Below are 20862 nucleotides of genomic sequence, written 5' to 3'. Positions count from 1 at the left end.
AAAACATTCTGAGAAACCGAACCATCGCATTACATGAAACAGGAAAGACCACTCTATGTGATCAAACGCCTTTTCTGCATCTAAAGCTGTGGCGATCATTGGAGATGACGTTTGTTGTGCTTGCAAAATAAGATGTGTGAAAAGTCTGGTATTATCGGAAGATAGGCGTCCACACATGAATCCATTCTGATCTCTATGTATGAGTTTAGGAAGCACTCTGTTGAGCCTGGAGGCAAGGATTTTGGCGTATAGTTTGGCGTCAACGTTGATTAATGAAAGAGGTCTATAATTTTGGACAAGTAAAGGATCTTTTCCTGGTTTCAAAAGCACAATGGTAAGAGCCTCTGTGATTGAACCGTGTGCAATGCCTTGTAATGCAATGTGTTGTAAATAGCAAGACAGAAAGGGTAAGATGTCATCTTGAAACGCAATGTAAAATTCCACGGTTAGACCATCTGGGCCCGGAGATTTTCGTTTAGCCATGGAGAGGAGGGCCTCTGTTAGTTGACTTTGTAATATAGGTGCCGTCAGGATATCTTCGTCCATGTCACTAATTGTTAGGATGAGGGAGATCTTGAAGAAACGGTTGAAAGAGACGTTGATCAGGATTTTCGGAAGAGTAGAGTTCCTTGTAATAGGAAAGGAAGCGGGAGCAAATGTCCACATCATTAATTATCATTGAAATCTTTAATAGCTGGTATAGTAGTTTTTTCAGATTTGATTTTCAAAAAAGTTGCTAGTTAATGACCACTTTTATTCATTTCGGAGTAATAGTGAGCCGCCGATAAGAAAATTTCTTTTGCAGCAGATGAGCTGAGATAAAGATTATATTCATATCTCAGTTGACGTACTTTAGTCAGTTTTGCAATATCTGATAGATCTGTGAGATGTTCTTTTTCAGCTTCAAATATTTTATTTTCGATGGACAGCAGTTCCAATTTACGTTTTTTCTTTTGTCTTGATTGAAAAGCAATTATTTCTCCCCGAATGTATGCTTTAAAAGCATCCCACGTAGTATGCCATGATGTGTCAGAAGACAGATTTAGCTTGAAAAATTCTTGTATACGTTGGGAGATCAGTTCCATAAAAGTAGAGTCTGTTAGTAGTATAGAGTTGAACTTCCACAAAGTACGACTAGCAGGTAATCCAATATCTTTGACAGTAAGTAGAATGGAAGCATGATCTGAAACAGAGATGGGTTGTATTTCTGTCTTATCCAGCTGAACAGTGAGACCAAAACTAACCAAAAAGTAATCAATTCTTGAATAAGTTGAATGTGGCGGAAAGTAAAAAGTGAATTGTACGTCATCTCCATGCATTAGTCTCCAAGGATCTATTAGTTTTAGTTGGAACATGAGATTATGGAGATTATGCCACGATTTGGTTTTCCTATAGGGTACTCTTGATTTTCTATCTTTTGAAGGATCCATGGGAATATTGAAATCACCAGCTATAATACAGGGAACATTTCCAAAGGAAAGTATCAATTCCGCAATCATATCAAAAAAAGCCAGATCGTCCACATTTGGTGCATAAATGTTGAGTAGAAGCAGTGATATTGTGTCTATAGATATAATGGTAGTGGTCCATCTGCCATTTGTGTCCGATGAGTGAGACAATATTCTTATATCAGAACGATTCCTTATTAAAGTCAATACTCCGTTTTTCTTCCCTGTCATAACTGAGGAGGAAATGGGTGGTTAAGACCATTTTGTTTTACATTTAGCAGAATCCAGACTATTTAAGTGGGTTTCCTGGAGCATTATTACATCTGGACAATATTGTTCAACATAAGACATAATCTTTTTGCATTTGATGACATTATTCAATCCCTTAACATTAAGGGATAAGCATGTTAAAGGCATAGAATAAGCTAATTATGTATATAGCAAACCATAGTTGTGTAAATATCTCAGTATAACATCTGGATAATTAGAGTGTCAATGATTAGCGCTGTTAGGTTACAGCTGTTATATCTGACATTACCTTTTATAGTATAAAGGAAGCATGAGTATTCAATCAAGTAGAAACAAACAATTAAGCATTGCACTAGGCATACCTGAAAACTAATAACCCAATATCGGTTAAAGAAGATGAGAAAATTTTTATGAGCAGGAGGAGTGAGAACAGAAGTAATAAATAAAATTAAGAGAAACAAAAGCATGTATAATGGGAAGAAAACCATCTGTCCTGTAGTAAACAGAGCACCTGCAAGAAAAAAGAACAGTAGAAACAAGGAAAACAACAGCCTCCGGGTTAGAGAGCCGGAATGGAGGACACAGTGTACAAAAAGACCAGCAATATCTTAGAGCAACATGATAAACATCTTAACAAGAACAAGTAAACATTGAAAGTGGTATTTTCATTTATAACTATTCCACCTTATTAATATCAGTAACCAGTAATAAGTAGAGGAGTTCCTCAGCGATGATTTCAGGTTTTATCAATGGGAGTAGGCTGAAGATTTTCAATGTAGTCCGCCAGATCTGCAGGGTTTGTGTAGTCTTTGGTAACATTAAGGTGAGTCACTCGCAGACGGGCAGGATACAGCATTCCACACTTGGCCCCCATGGCTGTTAACTTCGCACGGTATGATAGAAGTAATTTTCTCTTCTTTGCTGTCTCCTTAGTTAGATCAGGTACTATCAGCAGTTTGTTCCCCTCGAACATTATAGGTGAGTGTAGTTTCGCTTTTTGCATGATCAATTGCACGTGGCGATGGCGCAGCATGGAGACTATTATGGGCCTCGGGTAGCGAGTATTTCGTGCCGCGTGATGCGGGACGCGATAGGCAGTATCGAATTCCAGTTTTATATCATCATTTATTTTAAGTACCTGAGGGAGCATGGCAGCCAGAAAATCAGTAATATCGCAAGCTTCACGGCCCTCTTGGAGACCAAGTAAACGGAAATTGTTCTTCTTTGCTTTATTTCCGGCGTCTTCCAAGGCCTGTTCCAGGTGATTGATATGCAAAGTTTGTTTTTTCAAATACTTTATAGAGTCTTCGGCAGCAGTCGATTTAGTCTCGAGCAGTTCTGTGCGTTGCTTTAACGTTATTAGTTCTTCTTTTATATTGGACACGTCCACCCTCATTTCAGAAATATCGTGTCGGGTGTCGAGTATCAATTCTCTAATAGAGAGGAGCTCCTCCATCAAGGAGGCCGTAGTCACTTCATCAGATTTGGTGGCAGCATTTTTAAGCGGCGAAACTGGATCGACAGATTTACGTTTGTTAGGCTTATTAGAAGCCATATTCAGTAAGGCGGTAATAATCGCAAAGTTAAACAATTTTTTTTCGATTTTAAAGATGTTTATCTTGATATAGGTTAACCGGAGTGCTGGAGCTCTTTCAACACGCGTCCATCACATTCAGCGCTCTCTAGCGCCCCCGGTATATCATATTTTTAATAAACTTGAAACTATGTAAATTGGCTCTTTGAGAATTTACTAGGGGGTCCTTTTACTAAGGCACATTAGCTGATTTAGCAAGCGTTAAATGCTAACGCGTCCATTATATTCTATGGACATATTAGCGTTTAGCGTGCGCTAAATCAGCTAGCAAACCTTAGTAAAAGAGGGGGTAGGTCAGAGTGACTACCTTTATAGTCGAAATTTCATGAAAACTCCTAGATTTAGGAGCATTAGAAGTGCATTCCAACAGCTGTGGATTTAAGGTTGGCAAAAAATGCTAGGATCCTAGATTAGGTTTAGGCAGTGTATTCATTTTCTAAAAAAAAACAAAAAAACCTGATTTTCATCACTAGACTCATAAATTAGGTTCATAAATTTAGGCAAATGAATGGCACGTCTCAGTTTATTGATGAGTGAGGGATTGTGATGTGTGAGAAATGCTGAGTGGGGACTGTGCTGAGCACAGGCCATGCAGCATGTGGTAAGTGAAGTTTTAGGACTGTGGTAAATGAGGAATGGTCTTTATGCATGTATAATGGCTGAGGGAGGAAATTATGTGGGATGTTTGGTGAATGAGATGTGTGTTGGATGGAGATGTGTGTCAGGTGAGTGTGGGTAAAGAAGGCCATGAAGTGTGTTTTCACTCTGAGCAGTATGTAGCCTATTTTTGATGAAGGATGTTATGTGTGATATGTGGTGGATGAGTGAGATATGTGAGGCTTGTGGTATGTGAACAAGGCTATGTCAGGAATGTGATGAGTGATGGGTAAGTAGGGTGGGTTTGCATGAGGGGATATGCTGCAGATATATAATGGGCTATAGTTAAACAGGGTACTATAGCTTGAATAAGAAGATAAGAAAAGTATACTATAATGTATACTAAATGTAAACGAAATAAAACTTTTATTCAAAAAGATTATATGTCTCAGTAGATTGATTCAGTACTCTCTTATACGCTCAGAGAAATGGAACTCTAATGGGGAGTGGTAGCCCCCCTCGCGGAGCTCACCGTCCAGCCATAGCGTTTTGATCATGCAATCAGTCTCTGAAGCATAATAATGACTTTTTGCTTTTGCTTTTTTCTGTTGTGTTTATATTATATTGCTTAAGAGCTAGTTGAAAAAATCAGATGGCAAACAGTCACAAGTCTAAAGGAGTCTTCACTTAGCTCTAAACATTGTCCAGGGGTTTCAATGTGGCCCCGTTTTGGAATCTGCTTCAGGGGAAGCGAATAGGAACTTCCAACTCTTTCAGTGAAAGTATGTGACTCATTCAATGAGAAGACTTACTGTGATTCTGCAAATGTTTCTATAATACAAATATATATATATACAGTAAAACCTTGGTTTACATGCATAATTCATTCCAAAACCATGCTTGTAATCCAAAACAATCATATATCAAAGCGAATTTACCCATAAGAAATAATGGAAACTCAGATGATTTGTTCCACAACCCAAAAACTAATACAAAATACTGTATATACTTGTATTGCAAGACCTCACTCATTTAGAACAGTCGCTATACTCCCGCAGTGTCAGAGAGAAAAGAACCATCGGCTCAGTTGTTATGTGACGTGTGTATACTGTATGTACCCATATTGCAAGACTTTGCTTGTTTTGAACAGTCACTACACTCTTGCAATGTCAGAGAGAGAAGAACCATCAGTTCAGTTGTGATGTGTGTATACTATATATACTTGTATTGCAAGACATTGCTTGTATATCAAGTTCAAATTTAATAAAACTTTTTGCTTGTCTTGCAAAACACTTGCAAACCAAGTTACTTGCAATCCAAGGTTTTACTGTAATTAAAAAAATTGTGTGCGGTGCGGTAACTTCTCTAACCAACATTGCAGTAAACTTTGCAAACAAGTACAGGAGGAAAGCAGAAGCTTGTACATACTGTTGCTAAGCTGATCAGTGCTTGCGCGATTGCGTCCTGAGTATAACTGACAAAGGACGCCATCAAACAATCCACTTAAAAAAGTTTGCTAAAACCAACGTCAAGACGTAATGATGTTGGAATGTGATAACAAAACTGTGTGGGCTTTTCCCAGTTTAATATTTAATTAAGCAAATCAAAACGTGATGATGTCAAAAACGTAACTTTGCAGTGTAAGCTTCTTAGGTCAGCATTGGTTACATGGCAACAACGGTAATGTAATGGCAGCAGGCTAAAAGAAATATGATCCACTATCAATAGTACAAAACAGAACAGAGACTAGTGACCAAAACTATTTGATGTTCAGAAATACACAAATTAAAGAAATGCTACCCATTCGATGTCATCATTGAGTACATGTAGGTGAAGGTTGTTGAGGGCATGGATCCACCTCTGTTCTTTCTGCCACAATATATGGGCAGTATCTCCTCTTCTTGAATTGGTGATGGTATCTAATATGGAATACTGTAAGTCCCCAACCTCATGTGTTTGTGCTAACCAGTGGGACACAAGCGGAGCTTCTTGCATGGCTGATCGAATCCTACATATATGCTCATCCACTCTGGTTCTGATACTGCGATTGGTGCATCCCACATAGTATTTTGCACATGGACACCGAATAATGTTTATAACTTGTTGAGAGTTACAGTCTGTACGCCAGAGATTTGGCTTCCTCACTACCCATGCGGGGAGTTGCATCTGCTGTAAGGTGATGCTATACTTGCACATCTTGCACCATTTACATGCTCTATGTTTACCTGGCACGCTGATGGCTGGCTGTCACTTCATAAACTGGGACTTTACCAAACGTTGCTTGAGATTTTGACTCTTTGCAAATGCAAATCTGAGAATCTTCTGAAATTCAGGGTGGTATTGCATAACGTACCAGTGTGCTTTAATAATATGTTTAATTTGAAACGCAAGAGTAGAATACTGGAGGACATATACCAATGATGACTCCTCCATTTTGGGCCTTGAATGTAATAGCAGAGATCGATTCGCATACAATGCACATTTTATATGCTTTATTGATGAGTGAAGCAGGATAACCTCTGTTCTGGAATCTGGTTGTCATGTCACTTGCTGTGATAATATAGTCCTCAGTAGTAGTACACAATCTCCGGAGCCGTAGGAACTAGCCCGATGGAATATTGTTTCTTAAATGTTTGGGATGAAAGCTATCATATTGCAGTAAGTTGTTTTTATCTGTAGGTTTTCTGCAGATACTAGTAGTGAAGGTACCATGTCGTAAAGAAATGCAGAGATCCAAAAATGGAACTTGATGTTCAATGGTGGTCATGGTAAACTGCAAATTTCCATCACAACGATTTATCCACTCAAAAAATTTATCAAGGTGTTCTCGTGTACCCATCCATATTGCTAAGATGTCGTTTCCAAAATAGGAGGTGTTGCCAAAATTCAGAGGTACACAAAAAAATACACTCAAATTTCGAGGCATACTGGCAAGCAATGGATGGAGCCGCCATGCCTTTTATTTGTTTGTAAAAGGTGGTATCAAACTGAAAGTAATTCATGCTCAATACTATAGTTGCTAGTTGTACCAGGAATTGGATCCTGGTGTTAGCTCTAAAGCTTGCAGTTCCTCTGTAATAATGACAATAGCCTTCCTTTGTGGTACATTAGTATATAATGCTGAGATGTGCAATGTAATGAGTATGGCATGAGATGGAACATCCTGGAAATCTGTCACAAAGTTGATTATACTGGAAGAATCCACCATATACGATGGAGCCAGGGGAACCCGTTCTTTAAGGTATTTGTCCAATATTGCAGACAAAGGTTCTAAAAGTGAGCCTATCCCTGACACAATGGGTCTCCCAGGGGGATCTTCCAAAGATTTGTGAATCTTTGGAACAAAGTAGATCACAGGGATCCTAGGGTACCTGCAATTCAAATCTGATAGTGACAGCAAGACTTAAGAAGGCAGCCAGATTCTTCAGTCGAAGATCCAAGCCCAGAAGTGCGGATCTGAACACTCTGGTCCAACCGTAGATGATAAATGAGCTCTTATACATTTTTCCTCTGTAGCCCATGATAGGCCGGATTTGGGAGAGAGTGTGGTGTTGTGGCTAGAGTTACAGCCTCAATATCTGGAGGTTGTTGGTTCAAACTGCATGCTGCTCCTTATGATCCTGGGCAAGTCATTTAATCCTCCACTGCCCTAGCCCTCTGGTAAACCTCCATTCCCTTCATGGGACCTTAATGTGGTTTTGTAGGTTCTCAGCTAAGCTCAATAGATGAAAACATCTATTATGGTACAGTTGTTCAAGACATTTTTTTTCTTGTGACCATTGCTTCAGCGAGAATGATCTTAGATCTACAGGCTCCTTTCTTTCAGTGAACCTTTCATTAAATTTACTGAAGCTGGAGTTTATTTGCATACTGTTCCAGCTATTTTTGCTGAAGGTTGTTTCGGAGTTCCATGTCATATAGGAAATCAGATTGCCAGCATTCCTATTCACAGGTTCAAAAAAGAAGGACCGGATTCTGCAGAAATTGGACATTAGAAGAGTGCTTCTTCAATATCTTGAGGTCACAAAAGAGTTCAGGCTATCAAAACATCTCGTTGAATTTACATATCCAGCTGGGTGTGGTGTTTTGGTTTCCAAGGCCACAATTTCCAGATGGATCCATGTCATCAATTCCCATAACAGTGCATTTGACTAGAAGCGTACTGCTTAGTGGGCACAAACATGAGCAGTCTCCTCTGAGATTTGTAGCGCAACTTGGTTCACTCTACATACAAATTTTACAGAGTGGATATAGCAGCAATGGAGGACTCCACTTTTGGATCTTTAGAGTTACAGGCTAGTGCAGTGGTCCCACCCTAATTTTCTGGGACTGCTTTTATGCATACTGCTTGTCCATTATGACACACCTATTGCAGTAGAAAAATAAATTAGGTTCTTACCTTGCCTTACCTTACTTGTCTAGTAGATAGGTGTGTCCTTTGAATCCTGTCCTTTCTGTCCTGTGCCTGACTACTTTCTCAATCAGGTTGCCAGTTAGACTTTAAGTGTCTACACCCTATTCTACTGCCATAACACTTTGGGAGCTATAATTGTGCCACATAAATGTTTCTGATTTGATTGTTGGATGATAATGTTTAATCTATTTGTGCTGATTTAAGAGCAGAATGGAGTTGTTGGTTAGAAAGTTTCCCTGTACCCCTCCTAAACATGTCTTCCTCTATGGGGCTATCGCTTGTTTTGGGACAAACTGAGTGGGGCAGCAGAGCCCTCTGGTTAAGGAGGAGGGATTCTTTCCACACGGCTTGTGAATACTGGGATATTACCCGCTAATCCAGAATAACACACCTATTTACTAGAAAAGATATTAGCAAGGTTAAGAACCTAATTTATTTTTCTATTTTGTAACATGAAGCCTGTTCTATTTGTTTGTCAATAATCCTATTGGCACAAGGGGTTTGGATTTGAATCTTTGTGAATACAGATAAATATAGATAAATAAAGAGATTTCATAAACCATATTGCTAACCTATTATACCTGTTTTCTAATGTCCTGGTTTTCCAGCAGGCCAGGTCTCTGATAGCCTCACCAAAACGCTTACATAGCCAAAGTAGTACTTAACTTGCAGGATGGCATACAATTTTTTTTATTTAACTGAAAAATAAATTTAAGCTTCTAGAAGGTATGGTGAATGCCATAGACAGGTGTAATACCCTCTCTAGAGTGTTTTCTAGATTCCAGTGTGGGGGGCTTGTCTGACAGAAGCTCCAAACGGGGTCAGTTCTGTCATCCTTTCCCACCACAAACACACTTTATATGTAAACCCAGGGTACTAGGTGGCTGCCTAGACCCTGCCTGGATGATGGCAAGAGGGGCACATAAATAAGTCTAGGAAGGTACCCTCCGTGAAGCCAATTAATGATTTTACAAGCCTTCACAAGTATGTTTGTGACTTTTAAAAAAATTATTTAAAACCATAAAAAATTTATAAATTGTTTTGTTTATGCTTTCAGAGACTGAGCCACCTTTAAAGTTTATTCAAGTCATCATCTTAGTTCCCTGACGCAGGATCGAAATGGGCCACGTCAGAACCTTTGAAAAGATTGTGTATATGTAAAATAAGAAAAATGCTTATAGTGTGATTCTGCAAATATTTCTATAATATAAATATATGTGTAAGTATATATATATAAATTGTGTGCTGAGCGGTAACTTCTCTAACCAACATTGCAGTAAACTTTGCAAACAAGTACAGGAGGGAAGCAAAAGTTTGTACATACTATTGCTAAGCTGATCAGTAAATAAGAAAAAGTTGACTGTGTGATGCAGCGAAGAAAATTGTTTTTCAACACTACTTAAGCATATGCAATGACTGGGTGGTGAGGTGATATTCTTGGGGTTTGCCCCTTGTTTTTGCCTTCAAGTCTCTAAGCAAATAATTTTTGAGATGCATTTTTGATTGAAAAGAACAAATATATAGGGCTCCTTTTACTAAGATACACTTGCGTTTTAGCGCATGCTGCTACGCCACGCGCGCTAACCCCACGGTATGCGCCAAAAACTAACGCCAGCTCAATGCTGGCGTTAGCCTCTAGCATGCATGGCAATGCAGGGCGCACTAAGCGCATGCTAAAACCGCTAGCGCAGCTTGGTAAAAGGAGCCCATAGTCATCTGAATGAAAATATTTAATATTTTTACAGTGAAGTGACTTTATTATTATAGTATAATGATATTTTGTTCACCCTCATTGAAACTTAGCCAACTATTTGATTTCCCCATTTACTGACTGACTGGGCCATACTCATATAGCAGACAAGCAGCCCAAATGCTGGCAAATATCTGACAATAATAAAAACCCTGAAGAAACCGCGGTCAGCGGTGAAATGGGAACCATTGGTTTGCATAATTTGTCAACTATCAGTATGCAGTTTGGGCCAGCATAAGTTATCAAGCGAATGGCAAGATACGGAAAGTAAAAAATTCTCTGTGCTTACTAATACCAGTATTTTGAATACAGCATTGTGCCTTAAAATTCAGTAATATGATTACGGCTCCCTCTGACACTAAGGGCTCCTTTAACTAAGGTGTGTTAGGGCCTTAACGCACAGAATAGAGCGCGCTAAATTGCCGCACGCGCTAGATCTTAATGCCAGCGTTGAGCTGATGTTATTCTAGAAGCATACCACGCGGTGTAGCGCGTGGTAATTTCGTGCGTGCACTAAAAACGCTAGCACACCTCAGTAAAAGGAGCCCTAAATAGGTATTGGTCTCCCGGCAGAAAATTGATGTTGGTATTAAGTTTTTAAAAAGAAAAACTTTTTAGAAAAAGAAAATATTTTAAAATTAGTTTGATTTTGAAAAGTTTAAAAAGGAAGTAAGATAAAATAAGATTAAATTATTAAATTAATTACGTAAGAGTAGATATTAAAATGAAGTTTTGGTTGCTGAAAGACAAGTTTCAAGTTTCAAGTTTCAAGTTTATTATAAAATTTGATTAATCGCCTATTCCAGGTTCTAGGCGATGTACAATAGCAATTACAAAATTATATATATTTATAACAGTTTAAAACACATTAAAATATCCGAAGTATACATAATATAACTAGACAAACTTGAAAACAATAGGTAAGATGAGGAGTAGAAATACATTTCAATATGATAGAAACATTTAAGGATAAAAACAATGGGGAAAGGTAGGAGATTTTAAAATGATTGAAGAAGTTAGAATATAAAATATAAAAATCAATTAATCACTAAAAGCATTTTTAAAAAGAAATCCTTTAAGATTACTCTTAAATTTATCTAAAATTCTTTCTTCTCTCAAATAGATCAGCAAAGCGTTCCAGGCTAGAGGGGCTGTAACTGAGAAAATAGTCTGTCGTCGTGTGCCTATAACTTTTAACGATGGGACAACTAATAAATGTTGATCAGTTGATCGTAATACTCTTGAAGTTTTATAGGGAATTAAGAATTTAAGAACAACCATTACCACTGAAAAATGGGGTGAAAGCTCATGTGATCTCTTGAGTGGTGTTCTGAGACACACACTTAGGTACCCCATGGTAATATTGGCATTAGTGCACAAGTCCGGGAATGGAGAGTATTTGTGTTCTGTGCTAATCGATTAACACAGCGACAATGCTCCATGCTAACCAATTAGTGCATAGCTAACATGTGAGCCCTTGCTGGCTACAATGTAGGTGGTAGTTGGAAGGGAAATTAATGCAGGAGAATTGATAGGAAAAAAAGTCAAAAGCTGTTCATTTTACCCATGCAGTAAATACGGCCTTAACGCGCAGGAATGACGCTCACTAAGACCACTTTTTTTAAACTGCAATTTGATTAAAGGCCCAGCAAATGTAGTTTAGAAGAAGAAAAACTGTTGCAACCACTCTCTTAATTTGGTCTTTTAACCAAAGGGGTTCATCTACTGCAGGGGTGTCCAATGTCAGTCCTCGAGGGCCGCAATCCAGTCGGGTTTTCAGGATTTCCCCAATGAATATGCATGAGATCTATTTGCATGCATTGCTTTCATTGTATGCTAATAGATCTCATGCATATTCATTGGGGAAATCCTGAAAACCCGACCGGATTGCGGCCCTCGAGGACCGACATTGGACACCCCTGATCTACTGAGTTTCTTGCCACCTTAGGTGCAGATATATCACACGAGAACCCTGTGAAATAAAGAAACCACTAAGCCACCAGGTTTCATTATTCACAAAAAGTTCAGGCCTCCCCCTCCCCCGCCCCGCATATTGAACAGTAATTTATTTGCCACCATCTATTTCTTGCACATCAGCTAATAGTGAACTCAAATATCCAGACAAGGTAGAAGTGTGGGAGAGTGTGGCGCAGTGGTTAAAACTACAGCCTCAGCACCCTGAGCTTGTGAGCTCAAACTCATGCTGCTCCTTGTAACCCTGGCAAGTCACCTAATTCCCATTGCCCCAGATACATTAGATAGATTGTGAGCCCACCGGGTCAGACAGGGGAAAACACCTGAGTACCTGACTAAATTCAGGTAAACCGTTCTTAGCTCCCCTGGGAGAACAGCATAGAAAATTGAATAAATATTAGTATCAGCAGGAACCAATATTTAAGGGAGTATGTGTTCAAATTCAAAGGTCACAAACAAAAAACTGAAAGAAACTCATGTCACCACAATTAACATTAGCCACATATTCTATAATCGAGCACTGTCTAATACTCATTATAAATAGATTTTTGACAGTCCTTGATTTTATTGTAGAATGTGTGGATAATGTTGACTGTGGCGGCAGGAGTTCATTGGAGCTTTTTGTTTATAGTTTAAGCTTTCTTTAAACACTATATCCCTTATTGTTTTGTATTTTTATAAACTTCTACAATGCCATCTATTACAGATGGCCTATATTTTCCCACTGCAGTTCTTGCTGGAGCTGAGCCCTTTAAATAATGTGTAAACCTAAATTAACAGCTAATCCAAATGTCAAAATTTAAGTGATTGCAAACACGTGACTCTCCTCCACCCAATATTTAGTATAAGTGCAATCTTACACAGAACACAGAGAAAGGAATTGAGATGTCCAGGTTAGGATACAATCAGTTCTGGTGATATTACAGAAAATGATCTGCTGAGATAGGCCTTTTCTAAAACAGATGAGATTAAGGAGAATGACTCCGTTAATTCCTCATGTAAAGCCCTGGCTGAAACATGTCATCGAGCAGGTATGAAAGCTTATGTAAAGCTTTTTCCCCATTCATGTGTATTCCTTTTGTGAAATGGGAGCTACATAGGTAGGTTTTAGTTCAACTAAGCCTTGGCCAACTCATGCTTCCTTGAAATCTCTATACAGTGTGGAGATCTATGAGCAAATAGCAGTTTCCTGAAATCAGTTTTACATGTGTAAACAATATAGATGAAAATCACAAACAGGGCTTCAGAAATAACCCCACAAATGCATCTCTTAAAAGCCTAGTTCATATTGACATTTCTTCATTTATCTATGAGTAGGCACTAAGGCCCATATTCTATAAATGGTTCTTTAACTTGGATGCCTGTAGGCAGTGGCGTACCTAGGGTATGTGGCACCCGGGGCCCATCATTTTTTGACACTCCCCCCCATGTAAAATTTTTTTTTTTTTTTTTTTGCAATAACCATGAAATGGAATAAATGGTCAGAATAGAAACAGGCAGTGAAAATTTTCTTTTATTGAACCTCATATATGTAACCATTATTCCAAACATAACATAACATAAATTATGTCTAAATTGTCATGACATTAGAAGTACATATGGAGTAGTTGCAGGTGATGATTGGGACAGTTCTGATTGTGTTAGTTCGGTTTTATGTGTTTTTTGAATAGAAGGGTTTTTATTTCTTTTTGAAGGTTTTGCAGTCTGTGGTTGATATCAATTGGTTGTAGAGTTGGGGGTCGAGTGTTGCAGCTCAAATGGCTAGGAGGTTGTCGAACAGTTTTTTTCTTTTGACGTTTTTGATTGGAGGGTGTGTGAATGGTGCACAAGTTCTCCTATGTCTGTTTGAAGTGGATTGAATTATTTAGCTGAAGAAATTAGTTACCCCCCCATTCCACACACATTAATTCTCTTCCATTTTTGTTCCCATTATAAAAAAACACTGATAAGTTCCCAGGAAAAAAATACATTAAAATAAGAAGTGAAAACAAAGGCCCCTACAGATGAGAACATAACATAAGAATAGCCTAACTGGGTCACACCAATGGTCCATCATGCCCAGTAGCCCATTCTCATGGTAGCCAATAGTGCTGCCCGATTCAGAGAAAAATATTTCATTCGATTCGATTCACCCTGTTGAATCGATTTTTCGATTCGATTCACTGTTAATGTTAAAGTTTAAACAAAGTACAACAATAAATTTCACAACAACAATAAATTTCACAAAGTACTTAAAAAAAAAAATCACATTTTTCCATTAAAGCAGTTCTGGAGACATTTGCTTGAACAATCTTTTTTCCCAGTCCATAAGCAAGCAATATGAAAAAGATTTCCTTAATTATCTACTCAAACATTTTTGCTATTTACTTTCATTGTACCTAGACTATTATTCAGTAGAAAAAATTTAGTTTGTTCAATCAAGCAGAACATTCACTCATAAAAGTCCAATGTCCACACAGGATTTGATTGAACAAACCAAATTTTTTCTACTGAATAATAGTTTAGGTATACTGAATAGCAAAAATGTTAAAGCCACACAGAAAAGCAGTAAAAGTCAATAGGTTCTCCAAGTGGGAACAACCTGATGTCTCAGCACTTGAGGAAAAGACCACGTAATAATGTTTATAAGATAAATCATATAAATGATTATACTGAAGCAGGGTGTCCTCAGCGTGAGAGGTAAGCGAGAGGAGAGAATTCCCAGCGCTTTACACAATAAGGCACAGGTTAATCACCCTCTGCCTGCAGTGCACACCATCATAGAACACCTCAGGTGTGCTCAAATTAATCAATGTGATAAATTAAACAGTAATAAACAATTGGTCAATCACAAGAGTGCAAGATCAAACAGGTTGTTCCCACTCAGAGAACCTATTGACTTTACTGCTTTTCTGTGTGAGTAGATAATTAAGCAAATTTCTGATAGCCTACAGAACTGATTCTCACCTTCCATCCCCAGCCCCCAAGACTTACCAGACCCCCCCCTGCCGATGTATTTACTTACTGCCTGAACTGGATATTAAATCGTGGGGAAGAGAGGAGAAATGCGGGGAAAGAGCCAGCCAAAACTAGTATTTGTTGCTGCTGAGTGCACCAATCCAGGGCAAGCAGACGCTTCCCCCATGTCTTAATAACAGACAATGGACTTTTCCTCCAGGAATTTGTCCAAACCTTTCTTAAAACCAGCTACGCTATCTACTTTTAACATAACTTCTGGCCACTTCATTTTTAAGCTTAGATCTTTCCTTCCAAACAGAGACCTTGCTAGATGTCAAATACAGCACAAGGTAACTTCACACGGACTTAACTGTGCAGGAAATGAATCTCCTCATACACCCACCATATAGTGCAAAAATGTGCAAAGGTTTGTTTTTTTCTTTCGATCACTACATAGCCTAATGCCACACAAGCAGCGCTGTTACAAACATATTCTGAAGGTCAATGCTAAGGTTGACAAAGTTTCCTTCCTTGGACCAGAAGGAGATACTGACAAACCACTGGAAGAGATTCTAAAACAACTACCCAGAAATAACACCCAAATACCCACTCAGTGTGTGAACCAGTTGAGTGGAGTGGACTAACTGGGGGTGGAAATGGGCCCAGAGTTTGCTCAGCAGAATTTCCCAGACTACCTCTTCCTCTCAACACAATGACATGCTACCACCACCACTAACACTAGGAACACCTCACCGAATATGCCAGCAATGCTTATAAACTTTATAAAACACATTATTATATTTTCTTATAACGCATATATTTTAACTGAACTCAGCCTTGCCATTCACAAAAATAGAAAAGTTCCCATTTCAAGCTGTCTCATGTACACTTTTCAAATCTAACATATTGTAATCACAAAACAGAAAATAAAATTATTTTTTCTACCTTTTGTTCTCTGATCAATATTCAAATCTTGTTGATCCCAGGCTCTTGTTGTCTTGCTTGCCAGGGTCTCCTTTCTCCGTGCTAACATCCGTCTGCCATCTCTGTCCTCCCCTTCCCTCTCCCGGAGATCTGGCATCTTTCCTTTTTTTGTCTCGATCCACAGATTCACCTTTTCTCAACTCCCCACCACCCCAGGATCCACCATCTCTCCCTTTCTGTTCCCAACTATCCTCCTATCCAGTATCTCTATCCCCCCTCCACACCATCCCCTGTTTCCAAGTTCTCCCCCTTTCTGTTCCTTCCCTCCCTAAATCTCATTATGCACCATCTCTCTCCCACTCCTCTGTTTTTAGACCCATTATTTCTAACCCCCAAAGTCTGGCATATGCACGTATCTTTGAACCCCCCCTTCCCTCTCTCCCTCTGTGTACTTTTACACCAGGACCCCCCTCCCCCGAAGGTCTGTCCCCCCTCCGAAGGGCTACACCCCACCCCTGAAGGCCTGTACCCCCCCGAAGGACTTTACCTCCCACCCAAAGGTCTGTCCCCCCTCTGAAGGCCTGCACCCTCCCCGAAGGATTGTACCCCCCACCCGAAGGTCTTTCCCCCCCTGAAGGCCTGCACCCATCCCGAAGGCCTGCACCCACCCCGAAGGCCTGCACCCACCCCGAAGGCCTGCACCCCCCTGAAGGCCTGCATCCCCCTGGAGGCCTGCACCCCCCCTGAAGGCCTGCACCCCCCTGAAGGCCTGCACCCCCCTGGAGGCCTGCACCCCCCCCCCCCGAAGGTCTGTACCTCCTGAAGGCCTGCACCCCCCTGAAGGCCTGCACCCCCCTGGAGGCCTGCACCCCCCCTGAAGGTCTGTACCTCCTGAAGGCCTGCACCCCCCTGAAGGCCTGCACCCCCCTGGAGGCCTGCACCCCCCCGAAGGTCTGTACCTCCTGAAGGCCTGCACCCCCCTGAAGGCCTGCACCCCCCCCCGAAGGTCTGTACCTCCTGAAGGCCTGCACCCCACTGAAGGCCTGCACCCCCCCCTGAAGGCCTGCACCCTTCCTGAAGGCCTGCACCCCCCCACCCGAAGATCTGTCCCCCCCTGAAAGCCTACACCCCCCCCGAAGGTCTTTACCTCCCTCCCAAAGGTCTGTCCCCCCCTTAAGGCCTACACCTTCCTCTTAAGGCCTACACCCCACCCCTTAAGGCCTACAACCCCCATCTAGTACTGTCTAATGCAATTAGGTACGGGTCAGGAGGCCAGAGGGGAAGCAGGACATTGCAGCAATTCCCAACTGACCCTCCCCCCTCACCCTCTAAAGCAGGAGCCGGCTAGCAAGAGGAAATTGCCGATCCTGCTTTAGGGGGGGAGGGTCAGTTGATGATTCGGGAGGCCGATTTTGGGCTTTTTAAAAAATTGATTCGGGCAGAAATAAAATAACAATAAAACCACTACCAAGCAGCCCAGCGATACTCACCCTCAGTTCATGCCTTAATTGCAGTGTCCCACGCGGCTCGGGCTCCCTTTCTTGCTTCCACCCAGCCGGAAACCGGAAGTTGCTGACCAAGCTCCGACGGCGACGGGGGGTGTGGCCGTGGGTGAATGGAATTTGAGAGAGGGCTCAGGCAGGATCACTTCGGGGACTCGCGGAAGCCTTGGAGTCGGGCCATAGTAGGGAAGTTCCCGGGCCATGACTCCAAGGCTCGAGCACCCCTAATGAGCTGGTACCCGGGGCGGCCCGCCCCCCCGCCCTCCCCCCTAGGTACGCCACTGCCTGTAGGTACTCTACCAGTACCTAAGTTAAGTGAGAAACACCATTTAAATGATGTTTTAAAATTATTTTCAAAGTGCCTACTGGGGCCAGAATCACACCTCTCACTTTCACAGAATTACCTATAAAAAGTTACTTCTCACATTTAAAACCAAGATTTTCCATACTTTAGGATTCATAGATAGATTAATCATTCCATATAGCTCTTCAAGAATGCTACGATCAAAAATGCCATTTATTTTACGAAACTATGCGCAAAACGATTATCTCTGTAACAGTGCTCACCCTATGGAACTCGTTACCATCAATCCTTCAAGAAGAATCTTCTTTAGACAAATTTAAATCCAATCTAAAATTTTTTTTTTGTTTAAAGATGCATACAACTTATAACATTCACCCTTTTCCCATCAACTACAATTTCACATGAAGAGCACACCCCCTCCTAATGTTCTATTTATTTATTCCATTTTTTTGCTTGTCCTCCCAAAGGAGCTTAGAACAGGTTACAAATCAGGTACTCAAGCACTTTCCCTATCTTTCCCAGTGGGCTCACAGTCTATATAATGTACCTGGGGCAGTGGAGGATTAAGTGACTTACCCAGGGTCACAAGGAGCAGGGTTTGAACCCACAAACTCTGGGTGATGAGGTTGTAGCTCTAACCACTATGTCACACTTTCCCCTTGTGTAAATCTATCCTATTACTGTATTCCCTCCCCCCCTTACTATATGTATAATAATGTTTTGGCCTAGTCTGTAAATTAGTATGTGATATCGCTGATTTTTAAACTTATTTTTCATTGTACACTGCTTAGACATTAATTAAGTGGGGTATCAAATTTTAAATAAACTTGAAACTTTACAGCACCTAATGCCACTGTAGGCACGGCTAACACCGTTAGTGGCATTAAGTGCCATAAAGCACCTACATATGCATGATTCACATCACAGGTAGGCGCCAGAAAAGTCGACCTTAAAAACCCTGGCCTACATTCCCAGCACATACCTTTGCTGGAGGTGCAATTCTCTAAACAGCGCTGTCACGTGATTGACACTTGATTGCCGGCCACTTTTAAGGCAGCTGCCGTCAACTATGCTGTTTAGAAAATCTGGGCCTAATTATAGTGCATATCCTGTAATGTCTTCTGATTCCAGTTTAGCATTCATGATAGGGTCTTACTACATAGCTTTTTGAAGGCAATTTTATAAAGGGGGGGGGCTATTTGGAGCCTATTCTATAAAGGAAAGTAGGCTTATGCATATAGGCAAGAGCACATATGCCAGCATAGAGATAAGATAAATGCTTATGCCTAGATTCTAAAGATATGTGCTTCCCCCCCCCCCCCCCATGCTATGCCCAGACTCTTTGCAGGTGGACATGTAAATGACTCAAAATCTGTATTTATATGCCTAACTTTGGCAGCTCCTTATAGAATTATCTGCTCACTAAGTAGCCTTAATGTATATATACTAGGTTTTTAATATATAGCTCCCAAAGTGTTACAGCAAGTAAACAAGTGATAAACAGAAATAGATATAGATAATATGACTGATATGCTGTATAGCTGATGGATTAAGATGGGTATAACATACCGGTAAATTGTATCAACTGACCAGCTGCACAGATTACACTTTGCCTAGCTCACAGAAGTCATTACTTAAAGAACTAGGGTGCTAGTGCATTATTCTGTGTATGTTTTGTACAGCAGGGTCCATTTTAGGCAATTGGACCTATTTAAATAAATATTAATAAATAAATATTTACTAATAGTATGCATTAACAGCAATAGCAGGCCCTTTAGTAAAAATAGCCCTAAGTAAGTTTCTTATGCATTTGAATCATACTTTCATGTAATGAGAACAAATACAATCTTTTCTCTCCAATAACTTGCAACAGATGGTAATATTTTCAAGATTGGTTTCTATTGCTTGTTTTTGCTCTTTTTTTCAGATCTGATGGATGATCACTTGCCATATCTTATTTAATTTTAAAATAGACAAAAGGCAGCTTTTTGGTTTCTTGTAAAATTGAATTTCAAACCTGAGAATGAGTTAGTAACATGTGTTGTGTAGGCGATCACTGGAGTTCTTTAGACTAAACAGGAAGTGATGTCATTCATACTTACAGCTCTGCTGGGAAAGACACATATTAAATCCAGACAAAAAATTCATATTGAACAAGAAGTTTATTGTGTGAAAAAGCTGAAGTTACTTTAGAGGTCATTTGTCTATATAGTTTTGAAGGCATTAGTGGCCATATGAGACTGCAGTGGTATTTCTTGGGAGTATAGTTGTTTAATCACATTTTCCCATAGAGTTCAGAAGAATCCAAACACTGCAAAAACATGGTTGGTGGTTTTTCTGTTTTTAATATAGTTTCTTCAATAAGATAAATAAATGGAGTAGAGCAAATATGTCTTTGATATAGTAAGAGTTAGGAAATGGTAAGGGAATATGTGTATCATTAAGAAATGCATATCTAATACACACCAGCAACTATGAACATATTAATGGCATTTTATAAGCATAGTAAATGACAGCAGATAAAGACCAAATGGTCCATCCATAGATACACATCTGCATGTAGGTGCACTTTGCACATGTATTAGAAGAGAAAAATAGCACATATGCATATAAGCACATTAATAATATAATAATAATAATAGCACATTAGTAGAGAAAAATAGCACATATGCATATAAGTGTCCTAAGCATTATTCTGTAAGTGCTATCATATATAACAGGAGTATGGATAAAAATGGGTGTCTCTCCCTCTTATGTATAAACTAAACAGAATACTGTAGTTACATGTACACTTGCCACTTTTGCATGTATTTATTTTTAGTATTTATATACCACTTATAGCCTAAGTGGTTTACATTCAGGCACTCAAGCATTTTTCCCTGTCTGTCCTGGCAGGCTCACAATCTATCTAATGTACCTGGGGCAATGAGGGGATCAAGTGACTTGCACAGGGTCACAAGGAATATCATGGGATTTGACCGCAGGGTGCTGAGGCTGTAGCTCTAACCACTGTGCCACACACTCACCCAGGTTTATGGATGGTTAACTGTAGGAACATAACTTTTAGGTACATCAGTACTGAATCATGCTTGTATTCTAGCATAACAGACTCTGGGCACCCAGATGCTGTTATAGAATAGGCACTTCCTGTATTGCACTAGTATGCCTA

This window comes from Geotrypetes seraphini, chromosome 6 (genome assembly GCF_902459505.1).
Source record: "Geotrypetes seraphini chromosome 6, aGeoSer1.1, whole genome shotgun sequence".
Taxonomy (NCBI): domain Eukaryota; kingdom Metazoa; phylum Chordata; class Amphibia; order Gymnophiona; family Dermophiidae; genus Geotrypetes; species Geotrypetes seraphini.
This window is presented reverse-complemented; position numbering follows the sequence as displayed.